The sequence below is a fragment of the Pyrus communis genome, chromosome 7, assembly GCF_963583255.1.
Source record: "Pyrus communis chromosome 7, drPyrComm1.1, whole genome shotgun sequence".
In the NCBI taxonomy this organism is placed as follows: Eukaryota; Viridiplantae; Streptophyta; class Magnoliopsida; order Rosales; family Rosaceae; genus Pyrus; species Pyrus communis.
Window position 1 is genome coordinate 27,211,415 of NC_084809.1, and position 15,671 is coordinate 27,227,085.

Genomic DNA, 15,671 nt, shown 5'->3' on the forward strand with positions numbered 1-15,671 from the left:
TATTTTGAGGAAGATTCCTTCTGAGAATTTGTAGGGGACGTGATCAGCTTTAAAAATAGACCTTTTGGGACCAAATCAGAGTTGATTTGGTCAGTCAAAAGTGTGATTTTCTAAGAAGTCCGAATTTTAGTTTAAATAGGAAACCTTTTATTTTCTGTTTTTTTTATTTTTTATTTTTATTTTTATTTTTATTTTTATTTTTTATGTTTCCTAGTTTTATTCTAAGACCTTTTCTGAGAAGAATTTTATTTTGTAGTAGTATAAATAAGGCTTTTTAGCCATTAGGTTAAAAGAGGGGGAGAACGCAATACTTTGGCTTTGGAGAACTTTTAACGATTCAAGTTTATTTTCAAGGTGTTTTCTATCCATATTCTTAATAATATTTTGTTTTATGGTTGTTAGTAACTAGTTTCATTTGCTAGGGCGAGACCACGAGCCTTAGCAAGAATATGTAGTTTCTTTTTAATTTTCTTATGAATATATGCATGCAAGTTTTAAATTATTAATCACTGTGCTTTAAACTGTCTCTATATCTTAATGCTTAGCTACCATTAAGATGTTTAGATAAGTAATTAGGTGTAATTTTGGCAGAGGGCTATCCCTCAAATTGACTAAGGCTTCTTGTGGTTAACATGTGTAACTACTTAGGATGGATGACACGTCTTAGGAGTTACATGGTTTTTCAAAAGGTTTTTACAAAACTTAATGAGTTTTGCATGTTCACATTCGATCTAGACGCCACAGACGGGTAACATGTTAGATATACGTTCTATATTGGGGGTTCCAAGTAGGGCATACTTTAGGAAAACCTAACCTTCAAAATATGCATGTGTAATTCATAAGGAATTAAAAGAACTACATGGGGTTATTAAGGGGATGGCGGAACCCTAGACTTTTACAATTTGGTGTTCAAAACGTTTTCCTTTGTTTTCTTTACTTTGCTAATTTCTTTAACCTTTTTAATTAAATTCGTTTTTATTATTTTTAAATTCAAAACCAATCTCTTCCAATCTTTGTTTTCAAATAATTAATTAAGATTTGATATTTACATAAATTATTCATTCAATCCCTATGGAAAATGACATTTCTTGAACCGTTTATACTACAACTACCTTGTTCTCTTACAAGTATTTTGTATGATTTTGACTTCCTTTTCGTAGGTGAGAAAAATCCTTTCAAGAAATTGACGCCGTCGCCGGAGATTGTTTTAAATAATTTGTCTCTATCATATTCTTAGTTAATTATTATTGTACATATATATATTTTTATTTAATTGCTAATTTTATTTTGTAGGTTTAATTTTGAGAAGAGTGCAACAATGGTGTGGGAACTGCCATCACCAACCGGACCACAACTTTTATAGGATTCTTCAGCGGCAATGGTGGACATGGAAATACCACCAGCAGAAGGACCAACTTTATGGGTTTCTTTCGCAAAACAAGGTTTCTATGGATTTAAACCTACAATTTGTGCCCCTTGTTTAAATACCCATGAAATTTTGCAATGCCCTAATAGGAAATATTTTCCAGACTATGTGAAGGAGCATATTAATATGAGGAACGAGTCACTTTGGCCTTGGAATGATCCCACTTTTGATTACTACGCTCCAGATTTGAAAAAGCATCCTAGTTTTAGATGGGCAGGTACTCAACAACCTTTTAAGTAGCCTAATGTGCCACAAGATTCAAAGGAATGGTGTGTAATTCAAACACTGTGCAACGAGTTATTAGTACATGCAAGAAAATGCCAAAATTGAAGAGCAATCTACCAGTTACTCATGCCTAATAGAGGAAAAAGCACATGCTAATCCTGAAATTCCCACGGAACCATTTACTGCCCAAGTGTTTATATGCCACACATACCACATCAAGAGGTTGCAATGCAACCCACAAAGCTGTAGGAAAGCTTTGAAACTACCAGCACACATGGAGAGCCAATCATAATTGCAGAAATAGAGTGCAGGTCCATCAAGCAGGCTAAGGCATATGAGAAGAAGAAGATGTTTTGTGGTAGCCAAATTCCTCATAGACAAATTTAGCCAATGCACAAATTATGGATATTAAATACAAGGTGGAAGTCAATTCAACAGCTTTGCTTGAAGGGACTCTCTTTGATTACAAAAATTCATTCACATAGAAGAGCAGACATTAAAGACTCAACCACAACATTTAAACACTCGGTCAATAAACATCAAGTCACTCATTACCTAATATTGTCCGATGATGCTGTTAAAGATTGGTTGACTCTACAAGAGCAAGTGACTGATCATCAACCTTCCACTCCGTCTAGCTATAGACATTAAATAAAGCACTAATTGGGAGGCAACCCAATTTTTCTCAACTCTTTTCTTTTTAATTTCGTTCAATTTAGTTTTCTTGCTTTTATTTCGATTACAAAAAAACAAAAAAAAAAAAACAAAAAAAAAATGAAAAACACAAAAACAACAATTGTTTTTAGTTACTCAATATTTTATTTTGGGTTTTCCTCTAATTAGATTTTTAATGCGTTTTTGCAGGTCGCATTTGGATTTGAATGACCCTAAATATCCACTAAGCGTGCACAATTGTCTGAATCATGCATTCAATAGCAGACAAATAAGGAATATGGTTGGAGTCCTTGTGTAATTGTATATAATATTATTATTGGAAGAATAAGCCGTCCTACAGCCGTCAAGCCGTCCTACAGCCGTCCTACCTTGTCCTACCTACACACTAGCCGTCCTACAGCCGTCAAGCCGTCCTACAACCGTCCTACCTTGTCCTACCTACACACTAGGACGGCTACCTTGTCCTACCTACACATTTGTATCATGTATATATATCCTTGTAATCTTGTAGAGAAACATAATGAAAAAAAAGCATTCTCTTCCATTTTTCCACATTCACGTATCAATAACAAATATATTTTTTAGCCTACATACCTTTTTCTACATGGTATACAGAGCAGGTTTATAACCCTAGCCCTAATTTTTTTTTTCGGCAGCTTTCTCTACCGTTCCCATGGCTGACTCTTCTTCTTCCGATGGTGTTTTTTCCCTTCATCATTCTGACCACCCGAATCTTGTCCTTGTATCCAAGAAGTTGAATGGTGATAACTACACATCCTGGGCCCGTGGCATGCAGCTTTCCTTGAGTGCCAAGAATAAACTTGGTTTCATCACTGGCGATATCCAAGAACCTTCTTCCTCCGACGACCCTGATGCTCACGCGGCTTGGCGTCGTTGCAATGACATGATTCTCTCTTGGCTTCTGCATTCCTTGGAACCTGACCTTCAAGAATCTGTGCTTTTTTCCACCTCTGTCCAAGCTGTATGGGATGATCTTCGCGAACGCTTATCTCAGAGTAATGCTCCACGCATCTTCCAACTCAACCGGGAACTTGCTACAATTTATCAAGGTTCTTCTTCTATCTCCGCCTATTTTACTCGCCTGAAAGCTCTCTGGGATGAGCTTGCTTCTTATAATGATGGCTGCACGTGCTCTTGCAATGCCAAGCATGACCGTCAACAACTCATGCAATTTTTAATGGGCCTCAACGAATCCTTTGCTGTTGTTCGTGACCAGATTCTTTTAATGAATCCCCTTCCCACTGTTCGTCAGGCCTGTTCCTCGGTGTCTCAAGCTGAAAAACAACGCTCCCTGGGCGTCCTCCGCTCTGTCGATCAACCTGCTGCCATGGCTGTTCGTGGCTCGTCCCGTCCCTCCTCTGCTCGTCCTCCCCTCCACTGCACCTACTGCAATTTTGATTATCATACCCGAGACACCTGCCATAAACTTCATGGCTATCCCGTTGGCCATCCCCTCCATGGCCAACCGTAGCGACCACCGTGCCATGCCACTGCTTCCAGTTCTTCCCGCAGCCATGCACCTTCCAGTCCTCCTCGGAAACCACGATTTTCTGCTTCTTGGCCCCATAGTTTCACCCAGGCCCATCACGTGCAAGGCACCCAGGCCCCCGCCTCCTCTTCTACTCCAGCGACCCACCAAGTGCACGGGGCCCAGCCCACTTTGCATGACTTGCAGCATGCCATGCCTGACCTCTCTGCCAAGCAGCACTCTCGTATTCTAGCTGCTCTACGTGACACCACCACCCCTCCTCAGGCCAATGCCGTGCTCACTACTGATTTTGCCCAAGGTTTGTTACCTGTCACCTCTCGTCATGGTTAATGGATTCTTGACAGTGGTGCTACGGATTATATTACTTCTTCCGCTTCATGTTTGGTTAATCGTTCTCCTTCACATTTGCCGCCTGTTTCTTTGCCTAGTGGTGTTTCCGCTCCCATTAATTTTACCGGCACTCTTCCTTTAAATTCATCAGTTACTTTGAAGGATGTTTTATGTGTCCCTAATTTCCGAGTGGACCTTTTATCGGTTGGTAAACTTACAGATGGATTATCGTGTTCCATAACCTTCTTTCCTTCTTGGTGTGTTTTGCAGGACTTGGTTTCGAAGGCGATGATTGGTGTGGGTAAGCGACGTGGCGATCTGTATTACCTTGTGGCCCTTACCTCTTCTCTCCCCACCCGTCAACCTCTCTGCAACATCATTACCATCCCCTCCTCCCTCTCGCATAGGCATCTTGGTCACCCCTCCTCCACTCGTTTGCAAGCTTTAGCATCTAGCTCTCTTAATTGTACTTTTGATTCTAGTCATATTTGTGATGTTTGTCCGTTGGCAAAACAAACTCGTCAACCTTTTCTTTTGAGTTCAATTTCATCAACTTTCCTTTTTGCTTTAATTCATTGTGATATTTGGGGCCCGAATCGTCAATCTTCTCTTTCTGGTGCTCATTATTTCTTAACCATTGTGGATGATTTTTCTCGCTTTACGTGGGTCTTCCTCATGAAACATAAATCCGACACTCAACAATTAATTAAGGATTTTTTTGCTTATGTCACTACCCAATTCCGCACTACCATCCAATGCATTCGTACTGACAATGGTGGTGAATTTTTATCTCTTCGTAGTTTTTTCTCTGATCATGGGGTGCTTTTACAAACTTCTTGTGTTTATTCCCCCCAACAAAATGGCGTTGTTGAAAGAAAACATCGTCATCTTCTTGAAACCGCTCGCGCCCTTCGTTTTCAATCCCATCTTCCTATCAAGTTTTGGGGGGAATGTGTTCTTACCGCTACTTATCTCATCAATCGTCTCCCTACCCGTCTTCTCCATCATAAATCCCCATTTGAGGTTCTCTTTTCGAAAACCCCATCTTATGACCACTTCCGCATCTTTGGTTGTCTGGCATATGCCACCTCTGTCACTCCCACCACCAAATTTTCCCATCGGGCTCATCGTTGCATTTTTCTCGGTTATCCTCATGGACAAAAGGCCTATACCCTTTACGATCTCGACAATCACCGCATTTTCACTAGTCGAGACGTCATCTTTCACGAAACTACTTTCCCTTATGCCGTTTCTCACCCTCCTATCCCATCCTCTTCGCCTACCCTACCCATCCCACCCCCTTTGGACTTTACATATAACCCACCCCTTCCTGCCCCGACGCCTCACCCTCCTCCACGTTCCTCCCCTTCCACGCCTCCCATAGATTCCCTTGCTGCCCCATTACCCGTTCCTCCCCATGCCCCTGCCCTCTCGGCATCCCCTCCTTCCCCCCCCCCCCCCCGGCCGCTACTTCCTTACTTCCTTACCTTTCACCCTTTTACCCACGAACATCCCTACCCCCCCCCCCCAACTACCTACCAATCCTCCCCTTCCCCGCCCCTCTTCCCGTGCCCATAAACCTTCATCCTATTTAAAAGACTACGTTTGCTCGCAGGTGATTCTGCCATCCCACCCATCTTCGACTTCGCAACCCAGTTCTACACAAGGTACGCGATATCCACTTTGTAATTTTCTCTCTTATCCCTGTTACTCTCCCAGGCATTTTTCTTGCATTAACTCTGTCAGTCGGACTGTGGAGCCTTCCTCCTTTGCCGAGGCTGCCACTAACCCCAATTGGCAACGTGCTTGCTTCAAGCTTTACATGCTAATGGTACTTGGACTTTAACTTCCTTGCCCCCTAGCAAAATTCCCATTGGTTGTAAGTGGGTGTACAAACTCAAGCACAATTCCGACGGCTCTATTGACCGCTACAAAGCTCGTTTGGTTGCTAAAGGCTTCACTCAGGCTGAAGGTATTGATTATCATGACACTTTTTCTCCTACTGCTAAGATGATTACGGTGCGTTGTCTTCTTGCTCTTGCTGCTAGTCAGTCTTGGTCTCTTCATCAGCTTGATGTTAATAATGCTTTCTTACATGGTGACTTACATGAAGAAATCTATATGTCTCCTCATCCTGGTCTTTGGCGACAGGGGGAGAATCTTGTGTGTCGCCTTCACAAGTCACTTTATGGTCTTAAGCAGGCTTCTCGCCAATGGTTTGCCAAATTCACTAGTGCCATCATTTCTGCCGGTTTTCAACAATCCAAAGCTGACTATTCATTGTTCACTAAAAAGTCTGGTATTTCTTTCATAGCTTTGCTCATTTATGTGGATGATATTGTGATTACAGGCAATGATGCTAGTGCCATTAATTCTCTGAAGTCTTTTCTCCGTGATCATTTTCGGATAAAATACCTTGGTGATTTAAAATATTTTTTGGGTATTGAGGTTTCTTGTTCCAAACAAGGGATTTATATTTCTCAACGCAAGTATGCATTAGAGATTCTCAAGGACTATGGTTTTTTGGGAGCACGACCCATTGCTTTTCCTATGGATGACACAAAATTATCTGATAAAGGAGAACTTCTCAAGGATCCTGAAAAGTATCGACGATTAGTAGGTCAGTTAATATATCTCACTATCACTCGGCCGGATATCACCTATTCTGTGCATGTTCTAAGCCGTTTTATGCACGAGCCAAGGATATCTCATATGGATGCTACACTTCGTATTGTTCGTTATTTGAAGGCTACTCCAGGTCAAGGTTTATTATTTCGTTCTGACAACCAGACCAAGTTAACTGCGTTTTGTGATTCTAATTGGGCAGGTTGCCCTATCACTCGCCGTTCGACTACTGGGTATTGTGTATTCTTGGGCGGTTCTTTGATTTCTTGGCGGACGAAACGACAGAAAACCGTTTCACTCTCTTCAGCAGAGGCGGAATATAGGGCCATGGCAGGTACTTGTTGCGAGATAGTTTGGCTTCGTTTTTTGTTGAAGGATTTGAACATTCCTTTGGATGGTCCTTCCATTTTATTTTGTGATAATCAAGCAGCGTTACATATAGCTGCCAATCCTGTTTTTCATGAACGAACTCGTCACATTGAGATGGATTGTCACTTTATACGAAATAAGATTGTAGATGGCACAATAGAGACCAAGCATGTGGGTACGGCACAACAGTTGGCAGACTTGTTTACCAAACCTCTTGGGAAAGAAAAGTTTTCGGGTATGTTACGCAAGTTGGGAGTTCTTGACATCCACTCTCCAACTTGAGGGGGAGTGTTAGACAAATAAGGAATATGGTTGGAGTCCTTGTGTAATTGTATATAATATTATTATTGGAAGAATAAGCCGTCCTACAGCCGTCAAGCCGTCCTACAGCCGTCCTACCTTGTCCTACCTACACACTAGCTGTCCTACAGCCGTCAAGCCGTCCTACAGCCGTCCTACCTTGTCCTACCTACACACTAGGACGGCTACCTTGTCCTCTACAGCCGTCCTACCTTGTCCTACCTACACACTAGGACGGCTACCTTGTCCTACCTACACATTTGTATCATGTATATATATCCTTGTAATCTTGTAGAGAAACATAATGAAAAAAAAGCATTCTCTTCCATTTTTCCACATTCACGTATCAATAACAAATATATTTTTTAGCCTACATACCTTTTTTCTACAATCATCACATTCATAAGAATATTCACGGGAGTCAAATTCAACACAAATGCGAGCACATGATACATAATGAGCACACAGGATGAGGTCCAGATATACTCATAGTGGGGGATGCTGAGAAGACATTCAAAATATAATTACATTGAAGTTTGGGGGAGAGATCCATGTTGTACAGAGGGCACGGCTGATAAAGTCAAGATACAAATCCAGTTTTGTGCACACCATTTTGACTCATCATTCATCACGTTTCACGCAAGCAAATGGGAAAGCAATACATAAGCATATAGAAATTCACTGATCTAACACACATGCAGCAACAAATCAAAGAAGAAGGAGCCGGGAATTATACCTTTGGCTTTGGATCGGAGCATTTTTTTATTTTGTTTTCCAGTGCATCGCCAGATCTGAGATTCTGTAGCAATTCTATTGTCTCCTCCATTGTACTGACGTCAGCTCAAAGTTCCTTGCACAGAGAAAAACCACATGCATGTGTTAGTTTTGGTTTATCTTCCTGCAATGCGCAAATTGAAATTGAAACAAAGAAGTTTGGGGGAGAGTTTTCTCTTTATACCTTTAAGCTCTTAGATGGGGTGGAAATGAAGCCTGCTATTCCGTTTGCTGGCGTGATGCACTCTGTGAACCTCTTTGCTGTGTTGTTGATGAGTGAAAAAGAGAGATTTCTCATTTTTGTAGAAAATGAGGTTAGAGAGTTAATAGAGAAAGGACTGATGGAAATGTGGAAGAGAGTCGTTGGCTCTGGGCTCGAGATAGCTCTCAGCAATGAAAAATGATGGCAATAGGGTGTGTTTTAATTTGTATGGTGGAGCTTCAGGGTTTTAGTCACCCATGTGTGTTGCACATGTTTCAGGCGTGTGACTTCTGTTTGTAGTGTTTGCCATCACGTGGGCTGGTTAAGTGCATGGATATTTTCAGGGTCCAGTCTTCTGGTTTCCATGGCTGCCACTCTTGCTCCATGTTTCTTTGCATTAGGCCCCATGTCCAATGCCAGGTCCACATTTTCAAACCAGGTGCATTCTTTTCTTTATCTATTTATTTTGTCCCTTTTCTTTTCGTTTTTGTTGTTGTTTTTCTTTACTATCTTTTAATTATTGTTAGGTTTCATTTTAATATTTAATTTTCTTTTTAAGGTTGTTTCTTTGATTTTATCTACTTTCCACACCTTGAGGACAATGTGTGATTTAAGTTTGGTGGTGGGAAATAAAATTTTAGAATTTTAATTTTTGAGATAATAAAAAAATTTCATTCTTTTTAAGTTAATATCCATAGATTATTTTAAACATTAGAACAAATGGACATGGTGAAGATTAATCCCACAGTAAAGTCTTTTCTATTTATTGTTGTTTAGACACTAATTCATGAGTTATACTTTGACATTTTGCACATTCACACCAACATGGTTTGTGGGCAGTGAAATTGAAACATTTACTTTTTGTTTAAGTGCATTTTAATTTTTGTTATATATAAAATAAAGTTCGTATGTGTTATAAAGTAATAATTGTGCCACCCGAGACTTTGCTTAGTAACTAAGTCAATCCTGCTTGACTAACAGTGATTCTCGTGTCCAACGGTAGAGTCTTGGCATGGGGCAGGGTGATTAGTTGGTTTCGTAGCCTTTTCAGCTCAAGTTAATAAGTCCTTAGGGGTGTTCTACACCTAGTGCCCTAAAGCCTTTGTGGTTTGGGTGTCATTGACCTAAAGCTTGTTACATGGGTTGGATCGAAAGCTTAAGGGAATTGACATTGCACAACCACCACTGTTACTAGAAGAAAAAAAAAATGAAAAAATAAAAAAAAGAAAAGAAAATATAGATAGCAAGTTATTATGTGTGTGAAGTGTTAAATAAAGAGGATGAAAGGTTTTGAGTCTCCTTAGCTATGTTGGTTCACTTTACACCAAAGGAAGTTCATGAATTCTTTTCTAATTGATTCTAAATGGCTTAGACTCTATGGTGGGATTCATTGGAACTTTTGGAAAGATGTTTTAATTTTTAATGTTTTCTATGGATTGCAACATGAAGATGAAAATTTTGTCTTAGTTGAGTTTTAATAAAGTTTTAAAGTTTGCTATTTTTTATCTTTGTTTTTGAGTTTTGTTTTGCTTGAGGACAAACAAAAAGCTAAGTTTGGGGGTATTATACAAAAACGACACGAAATATGGCAAACACGACCTATTTGTCAGGCCTAGTCCTTGCTAACATTCCACCTTACAGAAAAGAATTTCAAACCTAACATATAAAGAAAATTACATAAATAACTATTCAACATTTAGAGTGATTCCAAATAGATTTAAATATTTTAAAATATTTTAAATAGCTATATAACATTTGAAAAGTGGTCACTCGTTAGATCACCAACATTCATTGATGATGTCACAACCATTAATTGAGGATGTCATTAATATTAAGTGACGACGTGAAGAGATACTGAAGCTAATTTTTAATAACACCTCATTTATAGAGTTATGATGAATCCCCAAATGGACTCTTCTTTGTCTAGCTAAATGGAATTGTTTTCGAGAACGATATTCTTCTTTTGCTGAAGATCGCTACACTTTTGTATTTTCTTAGTTTTTCAAGACACTAGTGACTTTCCAAAAATTCTACAATATCTAGTGGTACAACGTCTAGTGTCTCGTCACCTTGCCAACAGAAATCACACAACCTAGGCTTCTCCCTTGTGGCAGAAGATTGCAAGCTTTAATTTGATAAGGCGGTCGATGACGATTATAGTGGTGCTCATCTTGGTCATGGAACTACGACTAATAGTCACAGCACGACTCCAAGTAGCATAGTTGTCTCCATCCAAAAATTTGGACACACCAATGTGATTTCTGGGAATGTGTTGTGTAGTCCAACAGATAAGAGAGCCTTCAAGTCTACTCTCCAGGTTGATATTTCTTCCTTTAAAAGGAAGAACAAAATTGTTGGCAATGTATGCAAATAATATAAAGGAATTCGATTTATAACAGATCAGAGAGCCATCCCGTTCCTACGAACCGTTGCATGAATTACAAATAAGGGCATCACTAAAGAAAGTATTTGGTTGCATCTAGCCGGGCTAGATTGTCTACGTACCTTGTGCATTCTCAAACAGCCACAGTTCTTAGTAGCATCCTAGGGCTAGATACCCTAGAGGCTAAGCTAAGATAGAAAAAGATTCCTAAGAGTTGAGAGCTTTTTTCCTCCTCTCTAGAGCTAACATAATTTTTTCTCTTGGTGTGCTTTCGCCTTTCCCCAAAATCATCTTTATATAGTGGCTAGGTGGGGAAGAGAAAAGGATATCAATAGCACACCCTATGTTGGGTGGAATAATATTGTGTTTTATATAATACGTGATTATACAAATCATACATCTCCCACTCACCCATATAGGGTGTTGACATCATCTCAATCAGCTCATCTAATTCTCATTTTTTATAGTTTACCTCCTCAAACAGAATAAAGGATGCGTGACCTTGTGTACATACTTATCTAGGAGAGCTATCATTAACCTATCACCAAACTTAACAAGAGTGCATCACTTGGAAGTTCATTGCTTTATACCCTAGATATTTCTTCATACACCAAACTTGACATTCTTTCTCCCTCGTTATGATATAAAAAGCAATGTTATGTTCCACAAGTATCATGTATATATGTCTTATGTTTGACAACAAATATCAAACAGACGATGGCCAACTAATGAATCACATGACATAGTGTAGTCTTCAAACTATTTTTCCTAAGCTCTCATGTCAGTCTAACTTAGTTTTACTGTTTACACGCGTCTTGAGACAATAGCTAACTAGACCATCTTAGATAGACGTGTCAAAGTAGCGATCATTAAACATCATCTTTCTGACATCATGCAGTGATTTAAAGCAAGGACCAATTCGTCACTCCTACTATCTAATGCAACTAGCATATACAGTATGAAATGTATGTTATGGTGCATTCTCAATTTAATAAGCATGTCACATGTCCATTGGACATACACCATACAGATCTTAGTCTAAGCGCTACACAAACATCTAACTTGAGCATCTAGCCTAGTCACCATCTCGGCGCCTACCTAGTTACTCACATCCTGCTTAACAAGTTGGCATCACACTCCAATGTGTTTCAGACACATTTATCTCATCCTGCTTGCTACCTCAGCGCTAGGGTGAATAATTTTGTGTGAGTGAAACCGATTCTAGCTTGGTGACACTCGTATAAATGTGCATCATAACATTCTATGAAAATGTTAATCCCAATGAATCTTTTGTAGCTCTTATACCTAGGAGTGTGGCATATCACAACTATCACTAGGGCTGAATCTTGAGACTCCTCATTTTGTGTAAATGCAAGTAATCATGAAAAAATATATGTTCCTTCCAATTTAGGGACTTCTTTTGCATAGATCAAGGAAGGCTCACATAAAATCTCTCTAGTTAATGTAAAAACACCTCCAAAATTGTTCCATAAGGAGCACTTATGTTCTCACAAGTGGGTGGGTTCTTTCAATTATGTTTTCACAAGTGGGTGGGTTCTTTCAATTCCGAATCAGGTAAATGTAAGTATATTTTCATCACTCTACTGAGAAAATATTTCAACCATGAGTAAACATGGAATTACTTGCACCGTGAACAATCATTTTTCAACGAAGGATCTTATGTCAACCCTATGATGAGATAATAACCAAAATGATGTTTTATGGACATCAAAAGCCTCTTTATTGCTCTAAGTTTAGCATTCATTTATGATTACTTTAAAAATGGCTTGGTTTGGACAATCATCCACTTCTCGAATAAACTACACATCAATGCTTCGTGAATAATAGGCATACACCATTTTATCTAGAAGAATAATGAGTTTATATATAAACACCTCAAAACTTGTATTTATATCATTCCTTATTCACAGACGTGTGCCATACATGTCACTACCTAATTAGCATGTATATGAACGAGAAGTTCATGTCCAATATATCACATCCTCGATTACATACGAACTGACGTCATATTTATTGCACTTTTAAATGAATTATTTTGAAATATTAATTATTTTCAATACCATTCATGATTAAAAATTCATAATAATAAATTTATAAATATAAAAAAATTATGGCAACGTTTGGGATTGCATATTGTCTGCTTTTCTAAAAAATCAGTATTTAATTTCAAGGTTCATTAGTGATTCAGATGTTATTTTCACAAAGTTTCATGAGTTGTTACAAGTATTTATATACATTCATCACGAGTCACAATTAGTGTATCACAATATTCATTGATAGGATTAAAAGCACACCACAAAGTAGCACACAAATGTTCTATTAATTTTCCTTATTAACAGTAAGATTTTTCAATTGTAGCATATGAAAATAAGGGTCTTTCCCGCAGAAGATTGTTTTATCTAACTACTTAAAATGTCACAAAAACTGAGCTGCTGTCCCTACTAACCAGCCACCGAAAAATAATTATTAGACCGACTTACACTTATCTAAAGTCTACGAAATTTTATATGCAGATACTAGACACATAGACCTACACTCACACAGATTTTTGGGATTTTTGGAATTGATTTTCTATTTAAATTAAATCGAACAAAAACAGGACAATAACAGATTTTTAAGTAGATCACAAATTAAGAAAAACGAGTTAGGGGAATTTCTATCCACCACCAAATAATCATGCAAACATGTTATGTTTCATTCAAATTCCTTTCATTTTTGATGAAGATGCTCAAGTTGGCTCAATGTTAGAACTCAACCTATTACTCTTTCTTATGTAGTATGTTAAGAGAATGGCGTTTTCAACTTAACTTAGTCCCTAACATGCAATCTAGAATGGTGTGTTCATAGATTTAACAAGTAGAAATCATTAAAAACGAAAATCGTAAGTACGAGCGTTGTCTTACTTATCCTAGAAATTGATTCACATGTTAATCGCAATTAACAAGTACTACTCTAGAACATACGTAGGTCCGCATTCGACAAGGACAGGTACACACATATTCACAGCATTAGAATCCTAGATATGCTTACTAAGTATGCATCCGTAAAAAACACATAAAGAATTCATCAACGAGACAAGTAATGAATCAATTTTCATCCGTTCATAAAAGTAATTCAAACGAAATGTCATAACAAACTTGCAATCATATTCGGGGCTTCAAACAGCCCCTAACTACTAAAAATTTAGTTACACAATCCTTAAGTTAAAACACAAGATAGACATGAGTTTGAGAAAATAGAACCGAAAGAAATCGACTAAGGCTCCCCCTTTCCTTCCTTCCCCAATGCTACTTTTAAACCAATTCTTGCTGCATCATTTTCTTCTCCTTAGCTCACCCACTAATAGCCATTTAGTGATGACAATAAGTGAGAGGAAATGTAAAACAATTGTAACTCCTTGGGTAGACTTTATGCCAATTACTCCCTCTTAATCCTCATCTTTAATTCCATTTCCTCTAATATTTGAATAGGTGTCAGCTGGTTTGTTCCTGATTGCATCAGTTTTGGCTACTAGATTTATTGGATTTATTGCTTTCAATGCTTTCTTGTCAGTTACAAACTGCTCAGCCTCTTGGGAACCTTTCAGTGTTAAAACGGCCATAACTTCTTCTAGAAAAATGATATTAACAATCCATGAAATGCTCCAGAAAATAGACATTCGTAGCTTTCCAACCATATAAGGCTCGTTCTTTAATTCATTCTGAGCTGTCCGCAACTTGCTTCCAAAGTCAGCTGACCTGCACAGGCAATTTTGACGAATTTGTTACTTAAAATCCCACTTGTGCTATTTTTCTTTTCTTTACTTGACAAATCCTACAAACACACAAAAACAAAGTAAATAACTAAAAAATATAAAGAACTAACTAAGAAAAGACAAGTGAATTTGATGTAAAATATATATAAATATGAGCTTATCATTCATCAGTGCTGTGACACACATATACATTCTAAAACAAACAAAATTGGCCACAGCAAACCCAAAGATCATCTCACTACAAAGTTAACACATCTTTTTTAAAAAAGGAAATGCCGAAATGACTTTTCAAAATGTTCTTAATGGTTGATCAGGCATATATTCGTAAAAATCGTCTAACACTTGCGAACTTCCAGCTGCCACATCACTATTACTGTTTTTAGTTGACTACGAAATACCAAGCAAGACTATTGGCATGCCTCCATATTATGGTTCCCCAATGTGGATTAACCAGCATATCGATAAGCCACAAATCCTTTACATGTGAGAGGATTTATTTCCCCGCTACTACTTCCTCGGTGGTCGTGGATTCTCCAAATTCTTTATCTGCATCGGCTCTGACAAATCGATGAGCCACAAATCCTAATTCTTTCCAAGCAGCTGAAATCCCCAGAGGTTTCAAGATTCTCTAAATACATTTGACTTGGGATATGAAGTCAGAGGTTTTCTCAACAAATTCCTTCTTCTTTTCTCAACAACTCTGCCGGGAGTGGATCATACGGTTCATACCAAGTTGAAGAATAACTTACCCTGAAATATTATCAACAGTAATGATATGCTTTAAAATATTTTGAAAATTTGGATTTCACATAATACCTTTAATATTAATAACTTAATGAAGCTATTTACTTTTACAAAAAAAAAAAAAAAAAAAAAAAATAGTATGTGAAAAACACTTAAATTTTCGGTAACAAAAAGATTGTGTACAAATATGCTTACCTTTTCAATTAAAAAGAAGTTGTTTCATTGCTGTTGAGTGTCCCAACTCAAATTTGTTGTGATATGTTGAAAATTCAGAAGCAAAAATCTCCCATACTATTGCATTCAATGAAGATCAATTGGTTGAGTGATGGCCAA